Below are 17,637 nucleotides of genomic sequence, written 5' to 3'. Positions count from 1 at the left end.
CTGATGGAAACTTGGCTGTCAGAAAAGAGAGGTGATGGTGAGGAGATATGGAGGCAGCATGAGTGGTGAAAGAATAGATTTAAATGTCTCAGAGGCCATCACCAACCCCTTTCCGATAGTGGCAGATTACTGATTGATTTTGACATTCTCTTCTACTATGCCGAATTTAGCTTCAGAAATCTTGTTAGCCGAGTGTTCTAGGTAGAGGCTGAAACTGATTGACATTAGTAAGAAAAAGATGATTTCTTTGTGACTAAAGTATTAAAAATGAAAGTACTAGGGTGGGAGAGTTCTTAAAAATGAATGAAAATCTAATCATGGAGATGGACTTAAATTAGGAGTTCCAATCAACATGGTTGTAGGATTCACTGAGTTTGAATGTAAATTCTGTAGGCAGGATAGTTGTTCCAATGGGTAGAGGGCATTTGGGAGGTGCAGGAAAGCTGAGTATCCTGTGACTTACCTGTGATGGTATAAAGTACACAGATCTCTTCATCCTCTTCATTTATGGCTGTGTGACTTTGTGAAAGTCACTATACTTCTATGAATCATGCTGTCCTCATTTATAGAGTTTTTTGACAAAGTTGTTTAAGAATTAAATGATAGAATCAAAAGAGTTTTGTAAATTACAAAGTGTTATGAAAACTGAGGATTGGGGGTCTACTGATTTGTAACAAACACTAGCCTAATGAACTGAGATAGTTACTATATTAGTGGATGCAAACTTTTGAGAAATATTGGAAGGATAAAAAGCTTACTAGAGCCAATCTACAGAGTAATCAAGCCTCCAAATTATGAACAAAATCATAAACAAGAGAAAATCATTGTGGAGGTAGGAGTGGGTGGGGGCCCTCCAAACCTAACATCCATAGGTACAAGAAGTGGGAGGGCACCCTGGAGCCTTCATTGAGGGATGAAGTGAGTTGCTCTGCTTGGAGTAACTAGGCTGCTGTGCTAAGCAGTGGGAAACAGTGGCCGTGGGTGTCGGGGCCAGAAGCAGAGAGGCAAAGTTGAGGTCTAGCCACATGTCCCGCTCCTTTCCCATGATGACCAGGGGCAGGTGAGGAAACCAAAATAGGCAGGCCCCAAGCTAGGTGCCTCAATAAAAAGACAAGAAAACACATAAAACCCACACCACGAAAAAGAGGTACTAAAGCCAACACACAGAAGAACTATTTCCTCTGGTTAGGAAACACTATGCTAGAAGACACTTATATGTGGAAGTGGGGACTGATTTTCAAAAGAGGGGGCCATTTGATGCTAGTCCTGATCCAGGTGTTTATGAGGATTTACCTAAGCCCCAGAGACTCCACAAGAGCCACCTACATTGATCTACAACCTTCATCACAAGTTGTACATACTGCTTATGACATGTCCTCATTACTCACGCTTTGGTGTTGCAGAATCCTTCAGAGAATTGCGAAAGCTTGAAAACCAGTGAGAAATAACCCTGATGGAGTTTTCTTCATTCTATTTTAGCTGCATTCACACATAATATCACAAATAATATAGTACAAGGTGTTACAAATGCAAAAATAAATGGTACATACCTGAACGGCTACAGTATTTAAAAAAGAAGTCATTATGAGTTGGAGTTCCCTGAAAAGATTTCATGAATGTGATGAGCCATCATTGACCTTTAAGACGTCTGGCTGAGTAGCAGAATCAGAGAAAATGCTAGGCAGTTAGACTTGCAACTTGCAGGCTTTGCGAATTCTGAACAGGCATAGTTAAGAAAAGATACAAAATCCAGACTTTCCTCATCAAGCTTTGGAGAAAGGTAAGAAACACTCTAAAGAGTAATTATCAGAAACAGAAGCCAGGCCAGACTGCTTTTTAGAGCAGGTTCCTGATCCCATTCTTCCTCACTGGGTGGGACCTCCCAACCAGGGCCTCCAGCCACACCCACCGTTGTTCTCCAGCTGACAGAAATTTGAAATCTCCCTGGAACAGCACTCCCAGACTGACTTAGCCACTCCAGCCTTCAGGCTTTAGAGAGTCCAAGCCAACCAGAGGTGGAGGCAGTGCCCCAATATAGTCCCCAACAGAGATGGAGGCAATCCCCCAACTGCTCTGCAAAATGTGGTCAGACTGCTTTTTTAAGTGGGTCCCTGATCCCATTCCTCTTCATTGGGCAGTACCTTCCAACCAGGATCTCCAGCCACTCCCACTGGGGTCCTCTGGCCAACAGAGATTTGCAACCTCTCTGGGACAGAGCTCCCAGTGGAAGGGGCAGGCCACCATCTTTGCTGTTTGGTGACTTAACCATTTCTGCCTTCAGGCTTTGCGTGTCTGAGGTGATCAGGGGCTGAAACAGACCTACAGCACAGCACAGCACAGCACAGTCACTCTACAAAAGTGTGTCCAGACTGCTTTTTAAAGCAGGCCCCGGATTCCATTCCTCCTCACTGAGTTGGACCTCCCAACCAGGATCTTCAGTCACCTCCCCCAGGTACATTCAGGCTGGCATCATGGTTCATAACTTCCTGGGGTGAAAATCCCAGAGGAAGAGCCAGGCTGCCATCTTTGCTGTTTTGCAGCCTTCACTGGTGATATCTTTGGGTACTGGAAAACCTGAGGTAACTAGGGACTGGAGTGGACCCCTAAGCATACCCCAGCAGCCCTATGGAAAAGTGGCCAGACTGTTACATGAGTGTCCGTTTTCATATCTCCTCACTGGGAAGGTACTCTAGGTCTGGAACTCTAGCCACCCATCACCAGAGCTATTGAGTCAGGAATAATTTGGCAACTCCCTGGACAGAGCTTCCAGGGGCAACTGAAAGCTTCTCTGTCACTGCATCTGCCACAGTCCTTGCTCCCCTTGGACTAATGAAGGAACAAAGACCCTAAGTGTCTCATCCACACCTCCAACAAGTTGCAGTCAGCCCAAGAAAAGACCAGTCCATCTACCATAGGTCCCACACACCCCTACTGCTCATCACCAGACAGGGAACTCCTGGCTTGGGCCCATGGCACAGATCTTCCATTCTGGAGTGATTGCACTGTCTGATTGCTGACTTGCATCTCTCTGGGATGGAGCCTCCAGGAGACAAGCAAAAGATCCTTTGCCACAACCACTACTAAGGTCCCTTCCTCTGCTACCTCCAAGCTGGAGAAGGAACATAAACACTGAGATTGCCCCAGAGCTGCAGTGGGTAGCCTAGGAGTGCCCAGCTGCAATCTATAGCCAGCACTCAAGGGTGATAGGAACCCACACTTTCAAAGCATGGAGAGAGAACATGGCTGCAACTGTGAGGAACCATAGAAGAGCCACAAGACCGAACAAGAATCTACCAACTGATCAATAAGCCTAAGTGCCACATGTTGAATCACACCCCAAAGCTTCAACACCAAAAATCCCTCACTAACATAAACCTCTCTGAAACCAGAGACAAGAAGTCAGCTTCAAATAAAGACCCTACACCAAGCCTCAGTCTGGTGAAGATATCCAGAAAAGAAGTCTATTGACTATACTCAATGTAAACTGCAGTTAAATGAACATAAACATGTAGAGAAGAGAAATAACCAAAGCAAGAACCCCTGTAACTCAAATGGCCAGAATGTTATACGTCCTCCAAACAACCACACCAGTTCTTCAACAAGAGTTCTTAACCGGGCTGAACTGGCTGGAATGACAGAAATAGAATTCAGAATATGGATAGGAACAAAGATTATGGAGATTCAGGGGGATAGCAAGGCCCAATCCAAGGATAATAACAATCACAATAAAGCCATACAGGAGCTGAAGGATGAAATAGCCAGTATAAAAAAGAAACTAATGGGTCAGACAGAGCTGAATAACACAATACAAGAATTTCACAATGCAACCACAGGTATTAACAACAGAAAAAACCAAGCTGAGGAAAGAATCTCAGAACTAGAAGACTGATTCTCTGAAATATGACTGTCAGATGACAATAAAGAAAAAAGAATAAGAAGGAATGAACAAAACCTCTGAGAACTATGATATTATGTAAAGAGGTCACATCTATGAATCACTGGCATCCCTGAAAGGAAGCAGGAGAAAGCAAAAAACTTGGAAAACACAATTTAGGATATCATCCATGAAAACTTCCCCAACCTTGCTAAAGAGTAAATTCAGGGAATACAGAGAACTCCTGAAAGATTCTACACAAGAAGATTATCCCCAAGGCATATAATTACAGTATTTTCCAAGGTTGAATTGAAAGAAAGAATGTTAAAGGCAGAGGGAACAGGTAGATCACTTAAAAAGGGAACTCCATTAGACTAACCCTGGACCTCTCAGTTGAAACCTTATAGCCAGAAGAGACTGGGGACTTATATTCAACATTCATAGAGAAAAAATATCTTCAATCAAGAATTTTTTATCCAGCCAAACTCAGCTTCCTAAGTGAAGGAGAAAGAAGATCCTCTTTAGATAAGCAAATGTGAGGGAACTCACATTTCCTTCACATTTGCTTATTAACAGTCACCTACTCCTATCTGCCTGGCCAATGTCAGAATACAATGAAATGTAAGTAAAATTCATGGTGTATCTGGATTCTTTTTGGAGTTGTAGCAAATTCAGCCAAAGTCAGCCAAATCTTTTAAAAATTTTTGTGCAACAAATAGTTCCATATCAACTGATGGAAACTTGGCTGTCAGAAAGCCAAGATCTGCCTTACAAGAGATCTTGAAAGGAGCACTAAATATAGAAAGAAAAGACAGCTACCAGCTAACACAAAAATGCACTTAAATACACAGACAAGTGTCACTATATAGCAACCACACAAACAAGCCAACATAATCACCAGCTAACTGCACAATGACAGGATCAAATTCACACATATCAATACTAACCTTGAATGTAAACAGGCTAAATGCCCAACTTAAAAGACACAGAGTGGCAAGCTGGATAAAGAAGCAAGACCCAATGGTGTGCTGTCTTCAAGAGACCCATTTCACATGTAAGGATATGCATAGGCTCAAGATAAAAGGATGGAGGAAAATCTACCAAGCAAATAGAGAACAGGAAAAAGCAGAGTTGCCATCTTCATTTCAGACAAAACAGATTTCGAACCAATAAAGACTGAAAAAGACAAAGAAGGGCATTACACAATGGTAGAGTGTTCAATTCAACAAGAAGACCTAACTGTCCTAAATATAATATATGTACCCAACACAGGAGCACCCAGATTCTTAAAGCAAGTTCTTAGAGACCTATAAAGAGATATAGATTCTCACACAATATTAATGGGAGACTTCAACACTCCACCAACAGTATTAGACTGATCATCAAGGCAGAAATTTATCAAAGATATTCAGGACTGGAACTCAACATTGGACCAAATGGATCTGATAGACCTTTACAGAGTTTTCTACCCCAAAACAGCAGAATACACATTCTTCTTATCCCCACATGGCACATACTCTAAAATCAACCACACAATTGGAATAAAGCAATGCTTGACAAATGCAAAAGAACAAAAATTATACCAAACACACTCTTGGACCACAGCACAATAAAAATAGAAGCAAAGACTGAAAAACATCACTCAAAACCATGCAATTCTATGGAAATTAAACAACATTCTCCTAAATGACTTTTCGGGTAAATAATTTGAAGTTAAGGCAGACATCAAGAAATTCTTTGAAAATAATTAGAACAAAGATACAACTTACCAGAATCTCTGGAACACAGCTATGGCAATGTTAAGAGGGAAATTTATAGCACTAAATGCCCACATCAAAAAGTTAGAAAGATCTAAAACTAATAACCTAACATCACAACTGAAAGAATTAGAGAAGCAAGAACAAATCAACTCCAAAGCTGGCAGAAGGCAAAACATACAAAAATCAGAGCTGAACTGAAGGAAAATGAGACATTAAAAGTCAATAAAAAGATTCAGGAATTCAGGGGTTGGTTTTTTGAAAAAAACTGATAAGATAGATAGGTCGCTAGCTAGATTAATAAAGGAGAAGAGAGAAGATCCAATTAAACACAATTAGAAATGATGAAGGGAATGTTACCACTGACCCTACAGGACTAAAAACAACCATCAGAAAATACTATGATAACCTCTATGAACACAAACTAGAAAACCTAGAAGAGATGGATAAATTCCTGGATACATACACCCTCCCAGGCCTGAGGCAGGAAGAAATTGATGCCCTAAACAGACCAATAATGAGCTCTGAATTGAGTCAGTAACAAATAGCCTACCAATCAAAAAACGTCCAGGACCTTATGGAGTTACAGCTAAATTCTATCAGATGTCAAAATAAGAGCTGGTACCATTCCTATAGACACTATTCCAAAAAATTGAGAAAAAGGGACTCCTTCCAACTCATTCTATGAGGCCAGAATCATCTTGATATCAAAATCTGGCAGAGACACAATAACAAAAAAAGAAAACTTCAGGCCAATATCCTTAATGAACATTGATGCAAAAATCCTCAACAAAATATTGGCAAATTGAATCAAAAAGCTAGTCCATCATGATCAAGTACACTTCACCCCCAGGATGCAAGTTCAACATATGCAAATCAATAAATGTGAGTCATCACATCAACAAAACTAAAGACAAAAATCACATGATTATCTCAATAGACACAGAAAGGGCTTTCTATAAAATTCAACATTCTTTCATGTTAAAAACTCTCAATAAAGTAGGTACTGAAGGAACATACCTCAAAATAATAAAACCATCTATGACAAACCCACAGCCAGCATTATAATGAGTGGACAAAAAATGGAATGATTCCCCTTAAAAACTGGTGCAAGACAAGGATTCCCTCTCACCACCTTAATTCAACATAATATTGGAAGTCCTAGCCAGAGCAATCAGGCAAGAGAAAGAAATGAAGGGCATCCAAATAAGAAGAGAAGAAGACACACTATTCGTGTTTGCAGATGACATGATTCTATATTTAGAAAACCCCATAGTCTTGGCCCAAAAGCTCCTTCAGCTGATAAACAACTTCAACAAAGTTTCAGGATACAAAATCAATGTACAAAGATCACTAGCATTCCTCTACACAAACAACAGCCAAACAGAGAGTCAAGTCAGAAAGGCAATCCCATTCACAACTGCCACAAAAGAATAAAATACCTATGGATACAGCTAACCACAGAGGTTAAAGATCTTTACAATGAGACTTACAAATTCTGCTCAAAGAAATCAGAGAAGACACAAAAAACTAAAAATCGTCCCATGCTCATGGATAGGAAGAATCAATATCATTAAAATGGTACTGTCTAAAGGGATTTACAGATTCAATGCTATTCCTATCAAGCTACCGATGACATTCTTCAAAGAACTAGAAAAATATATATTAAAATTTATGTAGAACCAATGAAGAGCCCAAACAGCCAAGGCAATCTTAAGCAAAAAGTACAAAGCTGGAGCCATCATGTTACTCAACTTCAAACTATGCTACAGTGCTACAGTAACTGAAACAGAGTGGCACAGGTACAAAAGCAGACACATAGGTCAATGGAACAGAATAGAGAACCCAGAAGTAAGATCTCACAGCTACAACCATCTGATCTTTGACAAAGCTGATTAAAACAAGCAATGGAAAAAAGACTCACTGTTCAATACCTGGTGCTGGGATAACTGCCTAGCCATATGCAGAATATTGAAACTGGATCCCTTTCTTACCCCATATGCAAAAATCAACTCAAGATGGATTAATGGCTTAAATGGAAAACCTAAAGCTGTAAAAACCCTAAAAGACAACCTAGATGCTACAATCCTGGACATAAGAATAGGCAAAGATTTCATGACAAAGACACAAAAAGCAATTGCAAGAGAAGCAAAAACTGACAAGTGGGATCTAATTAAACTTAAGAACTTCTGCACAACAAAAGAAACTATCGACAGAGTCAACAGGCAGCCTACAGAATGGGATAAAATATTTGCAAACTATGCATCTGACCAAAGGTCTTATATCCAGCATCTATAGGGAACTTAAACAACTTTGCAAGAGAAAAACAAACCACTGCATTAAAAAGTGGGCAAAGGACATGAACAGACTCTTTTCTAAAGAAGACATATATGTGGCCAACAAGCATATGAAGAAAAGTTCAAAATCACTGATCATTTAAGGAATGCAAATCGAAACCACAATGAGATACCATCTCACACCAGTCAGAATGTCTATTATTAAAAAGTCAAAAAACAACAGATGCTGGTGAGGTTTTGGAGAAAAGGGAACACTTTCACACTGTTGGAGGGAGTGTAAATTAGTTCATTGCTGAAATAAGTATGGGGATTCCTCAAAGAGCTAAAAGCAGAACTACCATTCAACCCAGCAATCTCATTACTGGGTATATTCCCAGAGGAATACAAATCATTCTACCATAAAGATACATGTCACAAATGTTCATTTGCAGCACTACTCATAATAGTAAAGACATGGAATCAACCTAAATGCCCACCAATGACAGATAAAGAAAATGTGGTACATATACACTATGAAATACTATGCAGCCACTATAAAGAATGAGGTTATGTCCTTTGCTGGGACATCGATGGACCTGGAGGCTATTATTCTCAGCAAACTAATATAGGAACAGAAAACCAAGTACCATATGTTCTCACTTATAAGTGGGAGCTAAACAATAAGAAATTATTAACACACTGCCCTCCTACCATCAACCATGACACTCCTCTCTGGGATCACCACAGCCTTCCACCCCGGCCTTGCTGCCACAGCCTCTACCAGAGCCAACTCCTGGTGGACCCATGTGGAAATGGGACCTCCAGATCCCATCCTGGGAGTCACTGAAGCCTTTAGGAGGGACACCAATAACAAAACAATGAATCTGGGAGATGGGATGATAATGGGAAGCCTTATGTACTGCCTAGCATGCTCAAGGCAGAGGCCCAGATTGCCGCAAAAAATCTGGACAAGGAATCCCTGCCCACTGCGGGGACTGGCTGAATTTTGCAAGGCATCTGTAGAACTAACCTTGAGTGAGAATAGCAAAGTCTTGAGAAGTGACTGGTTTGTCATTGTGCAGACAATGACAACAATGTGCAGACAATGACAATTTCTGGAACTGGGGCCTTAAGGATCGGAGCCAGTTTTCTGCAAAGATATTTTAAGTTCAACTGAGATGTCTTTGTACCCCAAACGAGTTGGGTAAATCACACACCGATCTTCAGGGACACTGGCAGGCAGCTACAATATTATCAGTATTAGGACCCCAAGACTTGTGGTTTTGACTTCATAGGCACTGTGGATGACATTTAAAACATACCAGAGAAAAGTGTTCTTCTCCTGCATGCCTACAACCACAATCCCATGGGAGTGGACCTGCATCCAGAACAGTGGAAGGAAATAGCAACAGTGGTGAAGAAAAGGAATCTCTTTGCGTTCTTTGACATGGCCTACCAAGGCTTTGCCAGTGGTGATGGTGATAAGGATGCCTGGGCTGTATGCCACTTCATTGAACAGGGCACTAATGTTTGTCTCTGCCAATCATATGCCAAGAACATGGGCTTATATGGTGAGCATGTAGGAGCCTTCATTGTGGTCTGCAAAGATGCGGATAAAGCCAAAAGGGTAGAGTCACAGTTGAAGATCTTGATTAGTCCCATGTATTCCAACCCTCCCCTAAATGGGGTCCAGATTGCTTCTACTGTTCTGAACACCCCAGGTTTGTGAAAACAATGGTTGTAAGAAGTGAAAGTCGTGGCCGACTGCATCATTAGTATGCGGATTCAGCTGGTCTTCAACCTCAAGAAGAATGGTTCAACTCACAACTGGCAACACACCAATGACCAAATTGACATGTCTTGTTTCATAGCGCTAAAGCCTGAACGGGTGGAGTGGTTGACCAAGAAGTTCTCCATCTACATGACAAAGGACTGACACATCTCTGTGGCAGGGGTCATCATTGGCAACATGGGCTACCTTGCCCATTCCACTCACCAGGTCACCAAGTAATGCCCCTGGTTGAGGAAACAGGGACAACCTTTCTGTCTTCAGCCTCTGCTATTGGGAGCTTCACACAGAGGATGAGAAAGGGTGGATGGTGGTGAGTGGATCATTTCTTTCAACCACAGTGTGTAACACTCAGTGATTGAATGTTTCTCAGAAAAGAACATGTAGTGACACAGGGCAGAGGCATTCGTGGCTGGCATCTGGAACACTGTGGCTCTAAACCAAGCGCTCCCCTGTCCTTTTATCTCCAACTTTTCTCAAAGAGTTTACATGGGAAAGAAAGTCATCAAACCAAAAAACCTGCCAATTATGCCATTGCAATATTTCAGAAGCTTTAACTGAAGTGTCAGGTTCCTCATGAGAAATGGCACACATTAGAGGCTTTGAGAGAAGACCTAGTTCTGTCACGAACAGTCGGCCTCATGTCTGTCCTCCCATCAAGGAGCAACCTTATCAACAGAACGCATTGAAGAAATTATGTTTTATAAAAACCAATGAATCTGCTGCCACTACAGCAAGGAAAATAATGTGGTTTCCTGTCTTATTTAAGAAAAAGAGAAGGCTCTCTTTTCTCCCTTATCATTGCTGTTCTTTTCCTCTTGCACAAAGATTTTTAACTAATGCAGATTTTCATCGCATTCTACTGCTTGACTGACAATCAACTCCATCCTGTCGGGATTTATTTAAGAATAAAGAACATAATGTTCTTTTTTTTCTTTTTTCTTTCTTTCTTTTTTTTTTTTTTGAGATGGAGTCTTGCTCAGTTGCCCAGGCTGGAGTGCAGTGGTGCAATCTCTGCTCACTGCAAGCTCCACCTCCCGGGTTCACATCATTCTCCTGTCTCAGCCTCCTGAGTAGCTGGGACTACAGGTGCCTGCCACCACGCCAGGCTAATTTTTTGTATTTTTAGTAGAGATGGGGTTCCACTGTGTTATCCAGGATGGTCTTGATCTCCTGACCTTGTGATCTGCCGGCCTCAGCCTCCCAAAGTGCTGGGATTACAGGCATGAGCCACTGCGCCCGGCCCAAGAACATAATTTTCTGCTGATGCCATACCCTCACCTTTCTCAGCAAAGAATAGTGGAGAGTAGATAACTGTACTTTATCTTGGCATCCTCTTAAATGATTGTGTAATCTTCTCTGGTTGGGATGTTGTCTCTGCCCAGTTGGACCTCCTCCCTTTGTTGAATGTGGTTGTGCAAGTCACTCATCTCACGCTGTGAGTCTAGCGGTGCAGGGTGGTGCCAGGAGAGATATTCTAGGTTTTATGTGCTGCCAGCAGGATTCAGGCTTCACCTACTGGAAGGAATCATCATCTGCTCTAATCATGTAGGCTTATTGCAGCCTGGTTTCTCTGTTACAATAAAATTACTGTAGATGCCGACCCCCCCAGAAAAATTATGAACACAAAGAAGGAAAGAACAGACACTGGGGTCTATTTGAGGGTGGAGAGCAGGAGGAGGGAGAGGAGCAGAAAAGATAACTATTGAGTACTGAGCTTAATAGCTGGGTGATGAAATAATCTAAGCAAACCCCTGTGACATGAGTTCACCTGTGTAACAAATCTTCACATGTGCCCCCAAACCTAAAATAAAAGTTAAAAATAAAAAACAAGAAAGAAAAGTGAGTGTGCAGGGCACACTAGATACTATATACCTTGAGCTGAGGGCTTCTGTCATTTTTGACTGTCCAACATCTTGTAAATGTACTCTATATTTTTATTATTCCCCTATGATTGTTCCCCTATTATGATGGTTCCCTTTGTTAGAATAGTGCTGGCATGTTATCTAGAGTCCACCAAGTGGACCTGCAATTTGGGAGTGAGTCATGTGAGAAAACAGACTGGGTAAAGATGCCAGTGGCTTGGTTTAGGGGTCCATGGTGGAAGCACTGTTACAGAGTGAGTTTCTTCTGGGAATAGTTTTTGGAAAATCAGTCATAAGCTTATTTCTCCAGCTCACTGAGCTACTTAATATCCCATAATATATTTTTTTCTGCTTAAACTAGCCAGAGTAGGTTCTATTTTTGCAACAGATACCTATCTGACATTTTGTGGGCTCTAGATAACCTTTGTAGGTCTTGACTTTACACTTGCCCCTCATCCCTCACTGGTTATTGAGTGTATCATGTAGTAGAGGGATCAGTCATATATAACTCATCATATAAAGCAGAGCACAAGTTCATTATCTCCCTCCACCCTGTTATTGTTGATTCAGAGGAGATCATTTTTCCTTACTCCCAGATGGAAACTCCAGTGGATCCCAAGTCTTTTCTATTTAGGACATTTAAAATAATAAGTACAGTGTGAAGTTAGTAACTAGAATTATTTTTTAAAATTATTTATTTCAATTTTGTGGGTATATAGTAGATGTATATATTTATGGGGTGCATGAGATGTTCTGATTCAGGCATGCAATGAGTAATAATCACGTCATGTAAAATGGGGTATCCATTCTCTCAAGCATTTATCCTTTGTGTTACAAGCAATCCAATTAGACTCTTTTAGTTATTTTAAAATGTACAGTTAAATTATTACTGACTATAGTCGCCTTGTTGTGCTATCAAATACTAGATCTTATTTATTCTTTCTATTTTTTTGTACCCATTAACAATCTCCAACTTTGCCTCAAACCCCCACTACCCTTCCCAGCCTCTGGTAACCATGCTTCTACTCTCTATCTCCATGAGTTCAATTGTTTTGATTTTTAGATCTCACAAATAAGTGAGAACATGAAATTAGAATTATTATTACACAGATCTCAAGATGTGACTTAGTTGCGTATCTTCTCCTCCTCTCCCTGTATCAGCCTGTTTCAGCCTGGAAGCCTCTAGTGGGAAGGAGGGATGTGATTGGTTGCTTCTTACTCTGATCTTCTTTCTTACCCCAGGACTTGCTGACTAGGGAGTATAAAACGGATAGAAAAAGCATCAGTTGAATTGAGTGAACAAAGTCAATTTAAACATGGCAGATGTTTAAAGCAGAATCTTCCAAGAAGCTATTTTCTGGATCTTTGGAAGCTATGATAAGGCCTCTCAGGCTTCAGTTTCCTTGTCCTTAGCAGATGCTTCTCTAATGTAGATGGTCACTTATGCCTCCTGTAGCTCCTGGTAATATAATATTCATCTCCAGGTTTTTGCTGCTGAGGTTCTTCTGCCTCTTTAGGTGGCCATATAGGATAAGCCCCCAAGGCTCTTTCTTACACATGGTTCCCATCACCATCCCTTACCCTGACAAACTGCAGTAGTGTTGTTCCATCTCAATATAACAGCACATGCCCTGTTTCAGCCACCGGGACCATTAGCCCACATTTTGTATTAAGATTCTCATCAGGCCTCAAACCAAAACCCTATGTCTTTCAACTATAATGGTCATATATTAAGCTCTCCCAGCAGTCTACAGAAGCCAGAAACCCTCCTATGTGTAAGATGAGGTGGCAGGCATCCCTTTCTAACATCTTGATATAACAATAAAAGACAGGTATATGTTTTGTTAAAAATAAAGTGCTTTGAAAATCCAGTAAACTGAATTCAGCAAACCCATATGCATGGGTAGTAAGTAAGCTAGTGATTGGGGATACAGAAATGAAGAAAACCTAGCGTTTGCTCCCTGCATAGCAGATTTGTAATTGCAACAAATAGTTGCAGAATGGCATGTGTCAGGGAGAAACAGTCGCATAAATCACCTGCTAGAATGATTTAGCCAGAGGAGAAGATTCTTAAGAATGAGTAATAATATTTTTAAAGGAAAATAAACCATATTAACTAAATGGGAAATGCCTGGATGAATGAGATTGATAGGAAAATATGGGAAATTCTGAAATTGAGAGAGACTATGCTAGGAATTTGGCTCATTGAGGAGGGAGTTTCCTTTCAGTTTGCTGCACAGCAGTTTTAGATTGTGACATCTTGTCTTCAGGATACACCTTAAGTGATATCTGGGAGACTCATGGCTTCAGACATCTACATATTTTATTTGGCTTCAAGTATCTATGTAAGTTTTTGACTGAGAACATCAGTGAATATTGACAAGACTTTTGCTTCTTTAACATTCTCTCAGGGAATGCAAAAGCTAAGCACTAGAAATTCCTTAATGGATAGAATTATTTTCCTTGGATCAGTGTCTCAGGATTCTGAGTTCAGGAATCAGGAGACTTAACAGTTATATTAACCCTAGTAAGGTCAGAGGCTTCATCAAAGGAGAGGCCAGAAATGAGGCCAGAGGGAAACCTTGTGAAGAAATAATGCTGTGCTCAATTTACACAGGTCTTTAAAATAATCAAAAGGAATATTTGTTATTTCATTTTCTCCTTACAACATGCCTGCAAGATAGGTAGAGACCAGGATTACTTTTTTAAAATTCTGAGTAAGTCAACAATAAAGCTCACAATCTACTGACCCCAAGTCTAGAGCATCTGCAAGAGACCTTACAATAAATGGAATGACTTAAAATAAATGGAATAAACAGGAATTACTGAGGATTATACCTGCAAATTCCTTCCTCTCCTTTTAATCCCCTCCACCTAGTCACCATTTCGGTGCCAAAGTTTTAAAATGAAGCTCAACAAATAGAATAAAGAAAGTAATTTTATATTGGTAAAAGGCATAATTAACCTTAAAGACAAACATATGGAATCTCTAGGCACAGATAAATATATAAACAAAATATACAGAAAAAAACTATCAAAAATTCAGAAAAAACAGAAATACAGTCAGGGTGAGATATTTTAGATGTCACAAGCAGTCTACAACACTTACAACATTAAAGAAAAATCTGAGCCTTGCTTTCGTCATCTGTAAAACAGGGTTAATATTTACTATCAAATATGTTGAGGTTAATAGGGTTACTATCAAGTATTTGGGGACACATATGTAAGGCACCAAGTACAACAGTTGTCATGAGTATGTGCTCAATACACAGTACTTTTAAAAAAGTAGAAATTATAGCAGTTTATAGATGTATATACCCCCAAAACATAGAATTTATTTTCTTTCTGATAGCTATAAAACACATAAAAATGAGACATACAATCTGAATAAACTAACAACATAAGAAATTCTTCAGATTATGTTGCTTGGTCACAGTGCAATTAAATGAAAGATTATTATAAGTAATGATTTATTGTTCTAACTATTATTGATGCAAGAATTTAAATAAATCGCAACTAAATCATATGGAAAATGTTTAAAACTCTCCAATATAACCACTGAAATAACATGTAAGCCAATTAGCAAATAACAAATTTGGAGAGAATAACAAAAATAAGAATTCATAATAAAGAAAAATTTTGGGATAAGGTCACAGAGATGCTCAGAAGTCAATTCAGTCTTCATTGCTTTGACTATTAATATTAAAAATAATAAGATAAAGCATTTCACTTATTTAGAAACAGAAAACACATCTATTCAAAGTCCTAAGAATATTTTCAGAAATTAAATAAAACAAAAGCCAAAAACGATAAATTGTTAAGGAAAAAAATTGTTGAAGTGGAATTAGCAATTCCAAGCACTATAATTACACTTACAAGACTGTGAATTTCATCAAAGAAGAAACTAAAATGAAAAGGAAGAAAAACAATGTAGAAGAGACTGATTGTTTACCAGGGTTCCCTGAACAAAGACACAGGGAATTTATCAGAGGGTTTGGTAGCAGAAGTCTTATTAACTTGGGCTCAGCACTGCAGGGCTTTCTTGCTGAATTTCTTGCTGAACATGAACCTTTCTAAGCCAGGCACCCAGAATAGGGAACTCCGCCTGAGACAGAGACAGAGAAGGAGTGGGCAGCTGCCCCTCAGGGTGAGCCCAATGCATTTGGGAGAGATGAGTTTCTGTGTGTATCTTTTCCATTCCTTCTCTAGTTGGTTTGCAGGTCTGGGTCATGGGAGGCCTGCATTATCATCCTCAGGTTATGAGTGAGGAGAAAGAGACAACACTGAGAACAGGTGAGATTTAACACGGGAGGAGTGTCAGGGGCTGTCATCACTACTGTGTGCAGGACTCACTACTGTAGTTATGGTTTAGAGTCAGGACGCTCCACAGGGTGGGTGATTGAACAGGAGAATGCTGAGTCCAGCCGCCAAAACTTGCCTCACATGCCTGTAGTCCCGCATGCCAGTGGCTGTCAGGTACTGGATCAGAGTCCGGTTCCACTTCCTTGAAACATTCATGTCTCCGGACCTGACTGGCTGGAAAAAACTGCAGCAGGAAGATGGCCTTACCTCACTTCTAGCTTCCAAGTCTCACAAGAGAGCACAGGCAGAACTGAAGCCACATCCAGGACCTGGGCTGAGAACACCTGGCACATGGAGCCTGTAGCATTCCACAATAACAACAAAACAAAACCCAAAACACAGAAGAAGTTTGGAAACAGATGTTAAGTGCTTATGACCATATTCAGCACAATGTGTTTAGATGTAGGTTTCCTTTTATTTACCTTGTTTGTTTGGGGCTTCCTGAATCTGAGAATCGATGTCTTTTATCAATTCTAGAAAATGTGCCATTATCCACTCAAATGTTGCCTGTCCTCTCTGAGTTCCCAATTTCTCTTGGTTTTTGTCCTCTGAAGATTCCATTCAGCATTACTTTGTTTTTTCCACTGACTCACTAAAAAAGGGGCTTTGTTTAAGGGAAGTAATTTACCCAAAATATTAGGTTGTTTTCAACCTTTCAGCTGGACTCCACTGAGTAACATAAATAATAAAAATGGTTCTGAGGAAAAGTCTATTTATTGTACACTTGGTTTTTTTCCTCCTTTAGCAATGACAGTTTATTAAAGAACAAAAGCCAATAGCCTATGGACTGTGAAGTGTACACACTGTCTTTATGGTTTTCATAGAGGTCTAAGGATGATTCATGCTTGCTAGCATGTAGCTAACTCTCAGGTACAGCAGGAACCCTTTGGACAGTTCTCTATTAAAGCAAACTTCCCTAGACAAATTCATCTACTGCTCATGTCAAAGAAAGCTTATTGCTTGTTAAGGGGGAAAGTAACACACAGATAGTCAAATGTCAGTTCTCGATGAGAAGGAACAAGAAAGGGTTTATATATAGCAGCTTCTAACCCTATCAGTGACATGGATGATTTGGAGACTTTTCCTGAGGGTTGCCAGGCATGAACTATTAATCAGAAATATAAGTAATATGTCTGAGAGGAAAGCAACAATAAAACTGACCTGTAGCCATTAGACAAGACCAGACGACAAGACTTGACTACTTACAAGGTCAAATTAGGAAAGAAGTACAAGACAGTTTCCAATAGAGGTAGCTCAAGTAGAGACACTCTGGCTGCAGTTTCCAAATGTACAACTAAAAGTAATTTTTTTCCCTCACTCAAGGGAAAGAAATGAAGGCTACTCTCTGTTACCTAAACCCCTCACATGCATTGTCTCACAGATAGCATGGGGCAAGGGAAATGTTGCAGGCCACTGGCACTGATGCATGGCCATATGAACTCAGTCCCCTCCAAGTCCTCTCTTCAGGCTACAGTGCATGCATTAAATGAATTTTGATCCTGCAATGACTCCTTCATTGCCCTCCAAGAAAACCCAAATATGCTATGTAAGATCACTAATGGTCTTAACCACTGGATTTTTCTCCATTCCATCAAAGTATTTTGGTTTTCTATGAACATATTGCATTGTTACAAATCTCTGGTCATTGCCTTGGTCTCCCACACTTTAATCCTTCAATCAATAAATTCTATGCTCAAGGATTTTTGGGCTTGAG

At 40.2% G+C, this 17,637-nt stretch overlaps 1 pseudogene; it reads left to right on the top strand.

The window, feature by feature from the left end:
* The first annotated feature begins 8,626 nt into the window (after positions 1–8,626).
* LOC111539257 lies at positions 8,627–9,918 on the top strand (annotated as a pseudogene).
* Positions 9,919–17,637: the final 7,719 nt, after the last annotated feature.

Source organism: Piliocolobus tephrosceles, chromosome 1 (assembly GCF_002776525.5).
Source record: "Piliocolobus tephrosceles isolate RC106 chromosome 1, ASM277652v3, whole genome shotgun sequence".
In the NCBI taxonomy this organism is placed as follows: domain Eukaryota; kingdom Metazoa; phylum Chordata; class Mammalia; order Primates; family Cercopithecidae; genus Piliocolobus; species Piliocolobus tephrosceles.
Note: the sequence above shows the minus strand (reverse complement) of the source record. Positions and strands in the feature narration are given on the sequence as shown.